Consider the following 14,509-nt stretch of genomic DNA (forward strand, 5'->3'; position numbering starts at 1 on the left):
CAGGACCTAGTACAAAATGAAAATACGGGGTCCCTTGTTCAAAAATCTTTACGAATATCAAGATGGCAACAGCACGCGTCATAAAACTAAGCAAGGGCCAGTGCAACTGCACAGGTCACATGACTCTAACGCCAGCCCTGTACCCTATAGTAGTTGATCAGCAGGCAGCTTCCAGGGAAAGACTGTGGAAGGTCTTTCTGCTATTTCCTGGTCCCTCACCACCATGAAACCCTGGGGTGAAAGCTCTGTCCAGCAGTGAGTGATGCCGGACTCTGAGATAGGCCACGCACCTCCTCTTTCCCAGTTCACAGCTGTTTCTGGGGACTGCACACCACGTAGATGGCAGGGACACAAAAGGAGACTATGTCTTCTCATCCTAATAGAGAGGGCACAGAAATTCCCAAGAAGAGACCTGTCATGTTGCCGTCACATTCTAAATGCCGTGCTCCTGATTCTAGGTAGATTACTCTTCCATGCACAATAAATTATAATCGCTTTGACAAATAAAAATGGCAAGCAACAGGATATATTGGAGTATATGAGGAAGATATTTGGTATAAACCTAATTTGGCCTGACTTTGTTTTTTCCAAAAGGGCCTGACTGTGGCTATTGAGCATGCATTGTATATCTGCTTAGACATTTCCTATGGCCAGAACAAAGGCCCTTGAGATAAAGGTGCAACTTCCTCCCACATTGGCATTTCCTTAGGGATAAGCATCTTTCCTTAGGCTAGGAACTGATTGCTGCACTCACCTTTGACCAGCCAGCTCACCTGTGACCACTCAGCTAGAGACAACAGACTGTCATCCTGCTGTGTTCGCTGAGACAGAAGACCTACCTGCTGTTTCCATCAATCGCTGTGCCAACAGAGCAGTCTCGCGACTATTGTAAAAGCGCCATTTCAATCCTATGTGAAACATCCTCTCTGGGGGTATATAACCACTCTGTGCACCCTACTTCTTTGGTGCCCTTTGTTCCTTCGGGAAGAAAGGCCCTGGGTTATAATCCTCAGATTTAAGCTCAGAATAAACTCACCCAAATTTTCATTTATAGATTGGTTATGGATTATTTTCATTGACAGCTTGCTATGATCATTTGCACGTGTGCCTTTGAGTTAATGTGGTTGAGCCAGAATTTTTCACCTTCTGCACAAAGTTTGAGTGGTTAGAGTAGTTTTACACATACCAAAATAATACCTTTCCTCAAAACAAACAGCAGTAGATCAGTGTGTCCAAACCATCACCTTTACACTTGGCAGAACAGTAGTACTCTGTGTAGGGGCATATCATGCAGCTTGACTTTGCAAAGGAAGATTATAACTTTGCAAAAGACCATAATGGAGTCCACAACGCAATGTGTTTCCTTCATATATTATATAACTTGTGTTCTGTTCCTGCATTTCTTCATCTGTAAAAATGGGCTCAATAGGAACACTTATTTCCTAAGATTATTCTATGAAGTAGTTAGGATATGTATAAACATTAAAACAGTACTTAACACATATAAATATACCATAATTGTTACCTGTTATATCTTCAGGCTACGTAATGTGTAAAAGCAACTTGCTGTCAATAATATTAATCCCAGGCACATTCCATCCATCCATTAAAATGAATTAGGAAGCAAATAACACCTGGAAGAAAATTACTCTTCTCAGAAGTATATACATAACTACTTCAAGTTCGAATTTGTTATATTCCTTGAGTTTGTACCTTGGAGGCTAAATCCTTTGCTTTTTACATTTTTATAGAGCGGCTTCTGGTGTTGGCAAAAATGTTGCTCAATAGCCTGTGGAAATGCATTCATATTATAAGGTAAGTACAATAATGAATTGTCTTTTCTTTTTTCCTTTAAATATTGTTTAATTATTTTTTAATTGAGGCACAACTGCCATACAGCATTATGTTAGTTTCAAGGGTACAACACAATGATTTGATGTTTGTATACATTGCAAAATAGTCACCACAATAAGTATAGTTAACATCTGTCACCTTACATAGCTACAAAAAATTGTTTTCTTGTGATAAGAATTTCAAAATCTCTCTTGGCAACTTTCAAATATGCAATACAGCATTATTAGCTATAGTCATCATGTTGCACATTACATACCCATGACTTATTTTATAACTGGAAGCTTGTACCTCTTGCTGCCCTTCACCCATTTCTCACACCACTCACCCCCACATCTGGCAACTACCAAGCTGTTCTCTGTATCTATGAGCTTGCATTTTGTTTTTTGTTTTTGTTTTTCTCAATAGTCTGGAAATGCATTCATATTATAAAGTAAGTACAATAATAAATTGTCATTTCCATTTTCAAAAAGGCTAATTTGATTTTAAAGAACTGCTGCTTGGGAAAGATCAGTAAAGTGTTAAGAATCTAGCTGTTGAGGTCAGAAATATCTGGGTACATGATCACATCCTGATCAGAATAAGAACCATCTTTACCGTGCCAGACACTCTTGTAAGCACTTAACATGCACCATCCATTTTAATCTTTACGACAATCTAGGAGGCATGCACTCTTATTGTGCCTAACTGACAAATAAGGAAACTTCAGATCCCAGGTTAATGAACTTGTCCAGGAACACACAATGAGCCAACAGGAAAACCAGAATTCAAACCCAGGAATTCTGACTCCAGCACCAAGCCCTCCTAACAATGAGATCTCAAAAGCCACGAAATTGCTCTGAGCCTCACTTTCCACATCTATAAAGGGGGAATAAATGTAGGCTCTCTGCCATCGGGAGGTTGATATTTGCTGCATTAAAATTGTCTACTTCTTGTTCTGTCTGTGTACATTTGTAGAATTATTCAAGAATAAGTATGTTGGAGGAAGCACTTGAGAGGACATGACTGCCAGTTGACCTGTGAGCTGGACCTGGGCCATCCGAGGCTTGCCCCTGTCCTTGGGATGTATGTGCTGCTCACCATCGCCACAGAGGGAGCTGTTCCAAGGACGTAGCCTTTAGAGAGCAATGTGTTGTTGAGACCATCTGTATGGTATGTGTGACTGAACCACCTGGATGGTATATGTGACTGAACCCGGTTACAGCCGCTACATAAACTTTTAAGATTCTGGTAGGCAGTGAGGAGATCTATTCATCTTGTGGCCACCCAAGATAAGCCTCCTGTGTAAGTTCCCTTGCTTATCAAACCTGCCACCTACTAATCTGGAGTGGTCTGCTTCTTTCTTTGGTCTCTCCTTGCCCTTAATGTACCAGGGCCAGTTTGTGAACCAATAAAGTAAAAGTTTTCAAAATATGTCCTCAGAAATATTTTCTCTAGTTCTAAAGATTTTTAGTTGCATGCCTAATATATTTTTGTTCTGATTCTGAATTTAATTTTTTTCCATTTTAGTACAGATGATGGATCCCATTGCGTTCCTTCAAGAAGTGCCAAAGGGTTGACTACACACACTGTTGTTATCAGCAGACACCAGGGCAACACCTAAGAAGCAGGTGGCACATTTTTCAAGGAGTAAGGATACCTGGTGGTAGAAATTCTGAGAAGATGGTGGTGGTAGCACATATATATATATATGTGTATATATATATATATATATATATATGTATATATATATATATATGTATAGCTTTTCAGTCTCTCAAAACAGCCACATAAAAACAGAGAAACTAGAGAGCAAAAGCAAAAATGCATGGATAATATTTTTAAGAAATCTACATTACAAGATATCCCCCAAATTCAAGTAGATGAGGACAAACCACCAATAGTCACATTACCTACGTGGTACCAGTGTCTGTGCAGGAGAAAAAAGAAGTAACGGCACAGCATCTGACTAATGATAATAGGAGAACCAAAAACTAGACAACTCACTGGAAAGAGCAGCTGAAACTGGTAGGGTTTTTGCCCTTTTCAATACCAGGTGAGTGCAAGGGGCCTAGCTCAAGAGGCACTAAAGGTGCTGGGAGCATCATAGCCCCTGTGAACTCTCAATACTGACACCTTAGGGGTCCCTTCTAGGACAGGAGCCCACAGTTATGAGAAACTGCTGGAAGCAGAATCACAATTCAATAGGAAATGAATGAGAGAGACTAAGGAAATGAGAAGGTCTAAAACTGTGCTGTACACATATGTCCACACTTGTGGCTACTGAGCACTTGAAATGTGGTTAGTCAGAATTGACATATGCTGTAACTGTGTATTACACACCAGCTTTTGAAGACTTAGTAGGAAAAAATATAAAATATCTCCTTAATAATTTTTATATTGATTACATGTTGAAATAATATTTGGGATAAATGGAATTAAATACATTATTAAAGTTAATGTCATGTGTTTCTTTACGCATTTTTAAATTTGGCTACTAGAAAATGGTAAATTACATGTGTGGCTAGCATTATATTTCTACAGGACAGAACTCCATATTACTGAAGTTTGAGATGCCTTTTAGACATCTCAGGTGAAAAAGTCAATTAGTTAGCTGGATATACATGACTGGAGAACAAGGGAATGGGTAGAAGTGGATATACAATATTTTCATTCACCATCTTAAACCAAAATTTAAAGACATGAAACTAGATGGGATCTCCTAGGAAGTAAATGTGTATATGGAAAAAAAGGCCAAAAACTGAAGCCTTGGGCAATCCAACACTTAGAGGTGTGGAAAATGAGAAAGGTCAAGGAGCATGTGGGGTGAACACAAAGAAAGCAGTCTTTAAAGACTAAGGAAGAACAGGTATCAAGGAAAAAGGAGTGATCAACTGTGTCAAACATTGCCAAAAGGTCAAGTAAGATGAAATCTAAGAACTATCCATTGGATTCTGCAGTATGGAGGTGTGCTGTGTGACAGCATTTGGTACTTTCATAAGGAGGGAGTATTAGAAGGACCAAAGGTCAATAGAAGGAAAAAGAGCTTGTGGTCAATAGGGACTTTGTAGATCTTAGTATGGTGGGCTTGAGTTAAGGACATTGGATTAAGATCCACTCCCAAGCAGGTCAAATGCCCAGGAGACTAAAATAGCATGCAGTACAGTGGTGGCATCTCTGATTCAGGCCGCTGAATGCTGGCTCAGTGCATGAACCAGGCCTAGGACCTAAACTATCGCCTCTCTCAACATCTAAGATATGAGACAGGTGTTGTGTGGTCAGAGCCACCTCCAGGGACGAGATGTGGCTTCCTAGATATATATCCCTGGGTGTCTGTAACTCTCTGGGGCTGGGCTACAGAGCTAATTATACATGCAGGCCAGTTGCTAACATTTGCACTGTGTTTGGGACAAAAGTACAAATGAAGGCCCTTGGTCCCTGTCCTTGATCTCTTCCCAGAGCCAGCTATGTCCTCCACCAAGAGACGTCTCACACCTAACCCTGAGAACACCTCAGCCTACACCTCCCAGCTTTGTCTACCCTCCGCTTCTACAAACAGTGGCTGCTTGGCCACCCTTTGGTGAATATCATAGGCCTAGACTTTCCTTCCGTAAGAAGGACCCTGAAAACAGGGCCTTACAGGACATGGAAGTAGCCTTGGGGAATGAGGAACCTGAAACATTTGCTTCAAAAGTTGCAGAGTGTTGGGACCTGGCAGGTACATTCCTTTGTCCCTGTGGACTTCCAGCTCTGTGATCTAAATACAGTAGGAAGAGGGCCTGAGCAAAACCTCTAAAATGTGGGGTCCAGGCACAGGGCCCATCTGGACCAGGTCTATGCCAGTACTAGACACATACTAGAAAAGCAAAGAGAAGAGAAATGAGTAAAGTAGGAAGATGGAGTTCCTTTTACTGGTTTGGTTTATATTTTGTTCACTTCATTCCTTTAATGTGGTCTCCCAACATGCTTCCACAACTTAACATCTTAAAAAACAGCTGAGTTGAGTTTCATTACAAGTGAAGGTGGAAAATGTAGAACATAGACGATAAGACTATATCACCAGTTATTCCAAAAATTGGATATGTATCTGTCCACAGCATGGAGTATGACCATCCAGCTCGCTCCAAGTATGTCTACACAGACACACACACACAGACACACACACACACTCACCCTTGCATACCTGCTCACAAACCTAGTCAATTATTTTTTTAAATAGGATTATCCAATAACATTTTTTCACCAAATATCTGACCATTTTCACATCAGCCATTAACCTTGAATCACCCTCCTAGACCTTCCCGTCCCCACCACAGACTTCGGGAGGCCCTGTTCCCAACATATACATTTTTTCCTCCTTTAAAAACTGATCCCTTCCCCCATGGGTTCCTGACTCCTGTTGATCTCTCCATTACTGATTTTGAGTCTTCCTTCCAGCATTCCCTACTCCCGTCTGGTCAGGAAGTACCTCCTACACTCACAGGGTCATGTTCTGCTCTTTCCTGACCCTGGATATCTCCATCAGTGGTCCTTTCCTCCAGCCACTTTGGGTTAAACTCTGCTCCCTTTTCTTGTCCAAGTTGCAAATCACCTATGCTAAGATGGTATATTGCATTTAAATGGGAATTTCCTGGACAGAATTCCACTGTAGAGAGTGGGAATAAATTATTGCTAGGATAGTATTTTATTCCCTCTCCCTTCCAATGAGTCACCTAGCATGCTAAGTTTTCTTTAATCCTCTAAATAAGACAGGATGAACAGTTTTTATGGACAATAAATAAGCCTACATTATTAAATGAATCAGGATTTTTATTTAATTCATTTAAAAATTTCGTGATATAAGGCAACGTGGAAAAAGGAAATATCAACTCAGCGGCAACATCAGGCATTTTTGAGGGAGAATGGGGCCTTGAATCAAGGGCCAACAGCAGGTAAGTGCTAGGTTATGGGGAAGAGAAGCTTCAAAACTGCCTCTCCAAACAGTGGATTTAAAACTGCTCATGATGTTGCTCACTGGCTCACAGAACTCTTAGAAACCTCAGAGGTAACTGGGGAGCAGGCAGCCCGTTCAGGTCAGTGGGTACATGGTGACTCCTTTTCGTAGGTCTTAGGAGGATGCTCATGGAGGGTCACCTCACAGGAGGTGTAGGGGGGCGAGAGGTTTCCCTATTTCTACAGGTCTCCTGGAGAGACAGGGCTCAGGGAATCAAGCTGGGGCATGAAGGCACGCCTAAGGCAGCAGGGCCAGCGGTGGAGATGGAGCCTAGGCCAGAAACCTTAGAGGAGGAGGACAAGGCTCTCTGGCCAAAAAAATTAATGAGGGAAGAGGAGGGGCTCTGGCCAGAAGACCCAGGGAGGGAGGGAGAAGAAGAAGAGGAGGGGGGAGGGGGGAGGAGGACGGGGAGAGGGGGAAGGTGAGGAGGGGGGAGGGGGGAGAGGAGGAGGAGGAGGATGAGAAGCTCTCACCACACTGCTCAGGTAGAGGAAAGAATCTACCAGGAGGTGAGGGCGAGGAGGCGCGCCTACGGACTGCACGCCAACGGGGCTGGGGAGCAAGGCTTGGGACCTCAGCATCAGGAAAGCTTGAGCTGCTGTGCAGGGCAGGCCTTCGAAGGGCGAACCCGGGGGAAGAAGGAGGACCCTGGCCAGCAGGCTCAGGCAGAGAGGAGCGGCTGCAAGCGGCTGATCTCTGGGTGGCGCGGCTCCCAGGGACAAGGCCTGGAGTCGTGCTGCTGCTGCGGAAGGAAGGGCCTAGCGGGCTGGTGCGGCTTTGGAGGGCAGGGCCTGGCCCGGATGCGCGGCCTCGGAGGGCAGGGCCTCACCCGGATGCGCGGCTGCGAAGAGGAGGGCCTGGCCCAGGAGCAGGGCGGCGGACAGCAGGGCCAGGCACAGATGCGCGGCGACAGCGGACAGCAGGGCCGGCCATGGGAGCACGTCGACGGCGGACAGCAGGGCCGGGCGCGGGTGCACGGTGGCGGCGGACAGCAGGGCCTGGCGAGGGTGCAGGGCGGCGGCGGACAGCAGGGCCTGACGATGGTTCACGGCGACGGCGGACAGCAGGGCCTGGCGCGGATGCAGGGCGGCGGCGGACAGCAGGGCCTGGCGCGGGTGCACGGCGACGGCGGACAGCAGGGCCGGGCGAGGGTGCACGGCGGCGGCGGACTGCAGGGCCGGGCGCGGGTGCAGGGCGGCGGGACAGCAGGGCCAGGCGAGGGTGCACGGCGACGGCGGACAGCAGGGCCTGGCGAGGGTGCACGGCGGCGGCGGACAGCAGGGCCGGGCGAGGGTGCAGGGCGACGGTGGAGGACAGCATCGCGTGGCTCAGATGCAGGGCTGCGCAGAGCAGGGCCGGGTGCTTTGGCCTGGCTTCGAAGGGCAGGGCCAGGCGGCGGTGCGTGACTCGGCGGAGAAGCCCGAGAAGGGCGGCTGCTGCTGGGCTGCGACTTGGGAGGAGATGGCGGCAAAGGCTCGGACCACTGAGGCCCGGGAGCCCCAGGAAAGAGACAGCGCTCTGGAGGCTTCGGAGCCCGGGCAGCCTCGTCGCGGTGGCGGCTGGGCTGCTTCCTCCCACGGCCGTCCCTTGGGCTCGTGGTGTGGGTCGGACGCCCGCGGGCCTGGCCAGCGCCCCTCGTGGCCCGCCCCATGGCGGCCGCGCTGCCCGCGTGCGCGGCCTGGATACCTCGGCCCGTCTCGGGCACCACGCGGCTCGGCTCTGCGTGGGGACCACGGCCGGCCTGGAGGGCAGAAGGCCCCCTCTCCTGCGCACAGTCCATGGAGGGCAGCCACGGGGCGTCAGCAGTGACCGAAATGGCGCCGGCGGCCTTAGCACAGGAGGAAGAACCTGCTGTGCCGCCGCGTGGGGCGCCGCCATCCGGCAGAGACCCGTCGCTGCAGACTGTGGGGACCGACGCACGGGGACTGCCAGTCCCGCGGGCGCCGCCAGGGGCAGGGGCGACCTGGTTCTCCTCACCCTGCTGTTGCTTCTGCTCCTTCTCCCAGTACGACTGGGTGGCCATCACGCCCAGTTTTCCCTCAGACACGGCAGAGCTCGGCAGCGGACGCTGCCTGTGTGGAGCCCTGAGGTGGAGAGGCGACGAGGAGTGGCGACTTGGGGGGGGAGGGGGGGTGGGGGCGGGCCCGGTCGAGTCCTCGCCTCTGATTGGTGAGCTGCGTACCACGTGACTCTCGTCTTCCCGGAGCGCACCAACCCAGCTCCCTCTGGGGCCGAGCAGTAGGGTGTGCTCCGCCCGCCAGCCGTTGGCCTGGCCAGGTCAATGGTCTGAATGGTCCGTCCTTCCACGGGCCCCTACGAGTGTGGGGGTGTGGGGGTGTGGGTGTGGGGGTGGGTGTGTTTCGAGGGACGGGCCGGGGCAGGAAGGCTGTGTATATAAACCGTTTGCGTCACCCCAAATCAGCTTAGCTTGTCAGCCCCGCTCTGGTGGCTCAACCTCAAGCGATGGCTTGAAAGAAATACCGTGCTGGCCAACAGGAGCTATCCCCGAGCCGGCTGTCCCTCCTGGAATCTGGTCAGGACACTGGGCCCGTGTGGGATCCCAGAGGGGACGGCCCCGGAACTCCTCGGGGCATCTGGGTGACGCCGCACCGGGGTCTGGTCGGCCGTAGGGTCGGAGGGCGGCCGGAAGGTGAGAAAAGGGATGGGCTTCGGAATGTTCACCACTCCTGCCCCGCGCCAGAGGGGGATTTAGAATTTTCCAGTAAGATGCGTCTCCCTGCCTTGCCCCCTGAATACACACTGGGGTAGCCTGGGAATAAGGGTGATACTGTCCTTAAATATGTGTCCTCATTTGTATGAGCTGCGTAGTTGTCCACTGATGAATGTGCATTAATTCGTTTGACCTAGTCTCCATTCTTGGTTCCCGTTCTGCCTTTGATGGGACTATAAATATGCTGTGATGCACAGGCGTGAAGTTCAATATTTGGACACTGAGTTTTAGTCATTGTCACAAATGTCGTTATTACTGCATGTTTAGTGCCCAAAACAGAAAAGCAAATGCAGGAAAGCTAGAACCTAAGTTCCCACATTCTCACAGGCGAGTACTGGAAATGTTTAATAATTTTTTGGTACAATGGCCAGTCATAAATAATGCAGAGTTCTTTTTTTATGTAAAAATGAAATTATTTACGCATACATATTGTTTTCTAACCTCCTTTTTGGGTCCAGTAAACATTCTTTCCGTGTCAGTAAATGAATTTACACAAGATCATCGTGTAACTGCAAAACATTCCTTTTATAGAGGAAGTTTACACTTTCAAACATTGCTATATTGATCAACATATATGTTGTTTCCGACTTTTCGCTGTCTCTGACACATCAATGTGAGACATAGCCTTTTGGCTAAAAATTGTTCATATCCCCAAATCTGACCTTGTTTTGGATAAATTCCCAGAAGGGGAAATTCTTGGTACAGGCCATGCACATTTCTAATTCTTTGACTGAAATATTAGCAAGATGTTCTCCTGAAAGTCACTGTTCTAACCATTTTGGCCGGATGGAATGGAATGTTTACCGGACCGAAGGAGAAACTGGAGTGAAACACAATGCAAAAAAGACTGGAACGGTATTTGGAGGTGTAAATAACATGGAATGGAAAGTGGATTTGAAGTGGAATGCAATGGAGACTGATTACAGTGGAAACTGCATAAAATGGGGAATGGAATACGCACTTGAACAGGGTATGGAATGGACCATTGAATGGGATGGACATTGAATAGAATAGAATGGGAAAATGGGGTGGAAGTGGGAATGGAAATAAATATCTAATGACATGTAGAACCAAAAACATATATGTAATGTTACATGAGAAAAGGAATGGAATATACAGTGAAATAAAATATTAAAGAAAATAGGAAAAATCAAAATTAAATGGGAAGGAATCATAGAATGGAACAGAATGTGCAATGTCATGAAGTCAATGGGCTATGAAATTTGCACTATAGATTTAAAAATACTGGAATGGAATAGAAACAAACAATGAAATTTGGGATGAAATATAGAATACACAAAAAAATATCTAGAATGCAAAGTTATGAAGGATGAAGTAGACAATAAAAATGAACTGGAGTGGAATATGGAAAACAGATACTGATGAAGTAGAGGATATACTTAAAGAATAAATGGATAGAATGCATTCCAGTCATCTACCACTCTGTAACCGAGTGTCTTGGGACAATGACCATTTGATCCTGCTCAGGCATCCTGTAGAGCTGGAACTCAGACAGGGCAGAGGGGGGATGGCTTGTCTCTGCTCTAGGATGTCGTTGTCTGAGGCCTCAGCTGGCAAAACTTGAATGGCTGTGAGGTCGTGAGGGTAGGACAGCAATCAGTGATGACTCTGATTTTTGGACATAGTATCTGGGTGGATGGTGGTGCCACTTGCTGGAATTGGGAAGACTTGCAGATTGGGGACACAGTGGGAATCACTGATTCTCATGGGGAAAATAAATTCTGGAAGAGTAAGTTTTGTTTGCCTCATAGTTTATATTCTGAATGTTTTCAATGAACATAGATTACTCTTACATTGAGGACAATATATAGCTATTTACAGTCTGGAAAGTAAGTAATTTCTAATGTTCAATTATTATTTAAGCTGTTTTAAGAAACCAGGCTCTCCTGTATGATATTGGATGGGGTTATACATTCATAGCACCTTGCAAGATGGAAATTTGATGAGACATATAAAAAGTCATAAACATGAAATACATTTGATGCTACAATTCCCCTTATGGGCATTGATTCTAAAGAAATACATTATGTTTTTTATATATATGTATATACACACATACTATATATATATGTATATAGATGTTATATATGTATGTATATATAACCACAATGTTACATGATCGAACATGATTATTTTAATGTCATTTATTTTGAAAAATTTGAAACCACCTAAATTTCCAGCAGGATACTGGATGTCCATAGGATAAACTTAAGCAGATTTTATAGGATGTTTTTGAAGAACTTTTAATGCTATTGGAAAATGGCTATTTTATGCCAATAAAAAATAATATACTGATGTGTATGTACATCTATCTATCTATCTATCCATCTTTCTATATACCTAGCATTCTATGTATATTGAAATCTCATTCACTAGAGCAATGGTGCTCATCCAGGGGCATTTTGCCCTCCAGCGGACACTTGGCAAAGTCTGGAGACATTTTTGTTTGTCACAACTGGGGTAAATGGCAAGTGCTACTGGCATCCAGTGGATCAAAGGTAGGGATGCTGCTTAAACTCCCTGAGTGAACAAGGCAGCGTCTTATAACAAAGAATGATCTGGTCCAAAAGATCAGTAGTGTCCAGGTTGGCAAACCCTGCAGTAGAGCATGTAGATAATTCAGAAAAGTTTAAACAAAATTTAAATCATGGGCAATCCCGTCAGTGATCAATAACTACTGTTAAAAATTTGTCATGTGTAGGTGTTAGATTTTCTATGAGAATTTTGTATTTTATAGTCACCAGAGGGGTATGTGTGAAGTGAATTACCTCATTTTTAGAGTTAATTCTTCCTCCGCAATCGACAGATGATTTTCAAATATTAAACATCTTAGTCTTTGCTTAAGAAATGATGTACCTTGCATGTCACCTATACTTCAATTAAAAAAAGGAAATGAAGTACCTTAAGAATTGCAATTTGAGCTCATTTACGTGGAGAGAGATTCCACCAGTATCAATCCATCATCATCTCTCTACCGATTTTCACCTTTCTGATCAAAGGTTTCGTTTCCAACTATTAACATATTTGGTTAAAATAAAGGAAGACTGCAGCCCATAACGCCACGTACCTGATTATACAGGGCAGTGTGGTTGACTAACCAGGTCATGGTAATCTCATTACCCTTCCAGTGACTGGCTTAGGAATGGGAATTCCCCAGTTGTAGTTGATGAGCTATGGATACGTGTCTGCCTGGAGTCTTTGTGGAACATTTTCTCAGCTCTTCAAAAAATACAAGAGATACAACAGATTGTTTACATTAATAATCTAAAAGAATGTATATATTTGATATTATAGTTAATGAATGAATTCAGCATGATTGCTGGATATATGGTCAATATCACAAAATTCAATTGGATTTCTATATACTAGCATTAAAATTGCAAAGAGAAAAATTTTAAAATGCCACTTATTACAGCATCAGAAAACAGCAAACACCTGGGAACTAAACTAACAAAGGAGTCCCAACACCTCTGCCCGCACATAACATAACGTTTCGGGGGAACTTGAAGAAGACCCATGTAAATCAGAGATATATCAAGAGTGAACTGAAGAGAGACTTCTCGTGAAAATGATCCATGGATTCAATGCAATCCCAATCCAATCCCAGCAGAGATTTTGAAAATGGAAATGGGCAGCTGTGTCCGAATTACGTATGGATAACAAAGATCCAAGAAGAGCCGGAGAACAGTCATCCAAACCAAGACTTTCCAGGACTTTTACAGCCAGAGAGCAAGACCAACTATGACGCTAGAATAATTAAGATAGTGTGGGGTGGGCACAGGAATGGACAAATAGACAAAGAGAACAAAGAGAAGGCCCGTACTCAGACTCACACAAGTGCGCTCACCTCATTTACGTCAATTGTGCCACTGCAGTGCTCCGGGGGAAGGAGAGTCTTTTAAATAAGTGGAGCCAGACTAACTGGATAGCCATCCATGTGGGGGATAAAGGGACTTTGACCCCTAAAATTATGCCTACACTAAAACCAATTCCAGAAGTTAAAGCTTATAGAAAATAACGTATGAGCATATCTTTATGACCTTGGAGTAGACGAGGATATTGGAAACAGAACACAAAAAGCACTAACGATACAGGAAAACGTGGATAATTTGGACTTTGCCAAAATAAGGACTTCTGTTCACCAACAGACACATTTAGAGAGCAAAAAGATAAACCTCAGAACGGGAGAAAGATATTTGCAACATGTATATCCCACAAATGCCTTATGTACAGAATGTAATACCACCCAGAATCAAGAAGAAGACAAGACCATGCAATGAAAAATTGGCAAGATATTTGAACAGGACCTTCACAAAACAGGACATCCAACTAACTGACCAACAGACAAATAAAAAGCTGTTCAACCTCTGTCACCAGGGACATGCACGTTAAAATCCCAGTGAGATATCATGAGACGTCCAGCAGAATAGCCAAGACGACTAACAGTGGCAAGGGTTAGTGAGGATACGGAGGAACCCCCTAATGCTGGTGGGAGTGTAAACTGGTACCACCCCTTTGGAAAACTGTTTGGTACTAGCTCTTAAAGCTGAACATGTGCATTCTCTATAACCCAGCAATTCTATCTATATTAATTGTCTATTCCCGCATAACAAACTGCCATAAACTTAGCCACTTAAAAACAACGTCTACTCACTAGCTCACAGTTCTGGAGGTCAGAAGTCCACGTATGGTGTCAATCTTAAAAATAAAGCAGCCAGTTATTTTACCACCAAAACGGAGTTTATTTGGGAATAGCCAGGGAATTGCAATTCAGGACGTGCACGCAATGGCAGACCATAGGCAAATGCATCAACCAAGGGAGAAGAACTTTAATTTGTAGAGGAAAAGAAGAAAATTGGGAGGGGTTGTTTTGAACAAAAGTCCATTGGAGAAAAGCAAGAGTTCATGGTGGTGATGGTTTCTCATGGGCTGAG

The 14,509-nt window shown here is 45.0% G+C and overlaps 1 long non-coding RNA gene across 1 annotated transcript; it reads left to right on the forward strand.

The window, feature by feature from the left end:
- The first annotated feature begins 1,732 nt into the window (after nucleotides 1–1,732).
- LOC139081011 (uncharacterized) lies at nucleotides 1,733–3,262 on the forward strand. Its single transcript, XR_011535942.1, has 2 exons — nucleotides 1,733–1,815; nucleotides 2,809–3,262. It is a non-coding gene; the product is annotated as an uncharacterized lncRNA (long non-coding RNA).
- The last annotated feature ends 11,247 nt before the right edge of the window (nucleotides 3,263–14,509 follow it).

The sequence above is a fragment of the Equus przewalskii genome, chromosome X, assembly GCF_037783145.1.
Source record: "Equus przewalskii isolate Varuska chromosome X, EquPr2, whole genome shotgun sequence".
Classification (NCBI taxonomy): domain Eukaryota; kingdom Metazoa; phylum Chordata; class Mammalia; order Perissodactyla; family Equidae; genus Equus; species Equus przewalskii.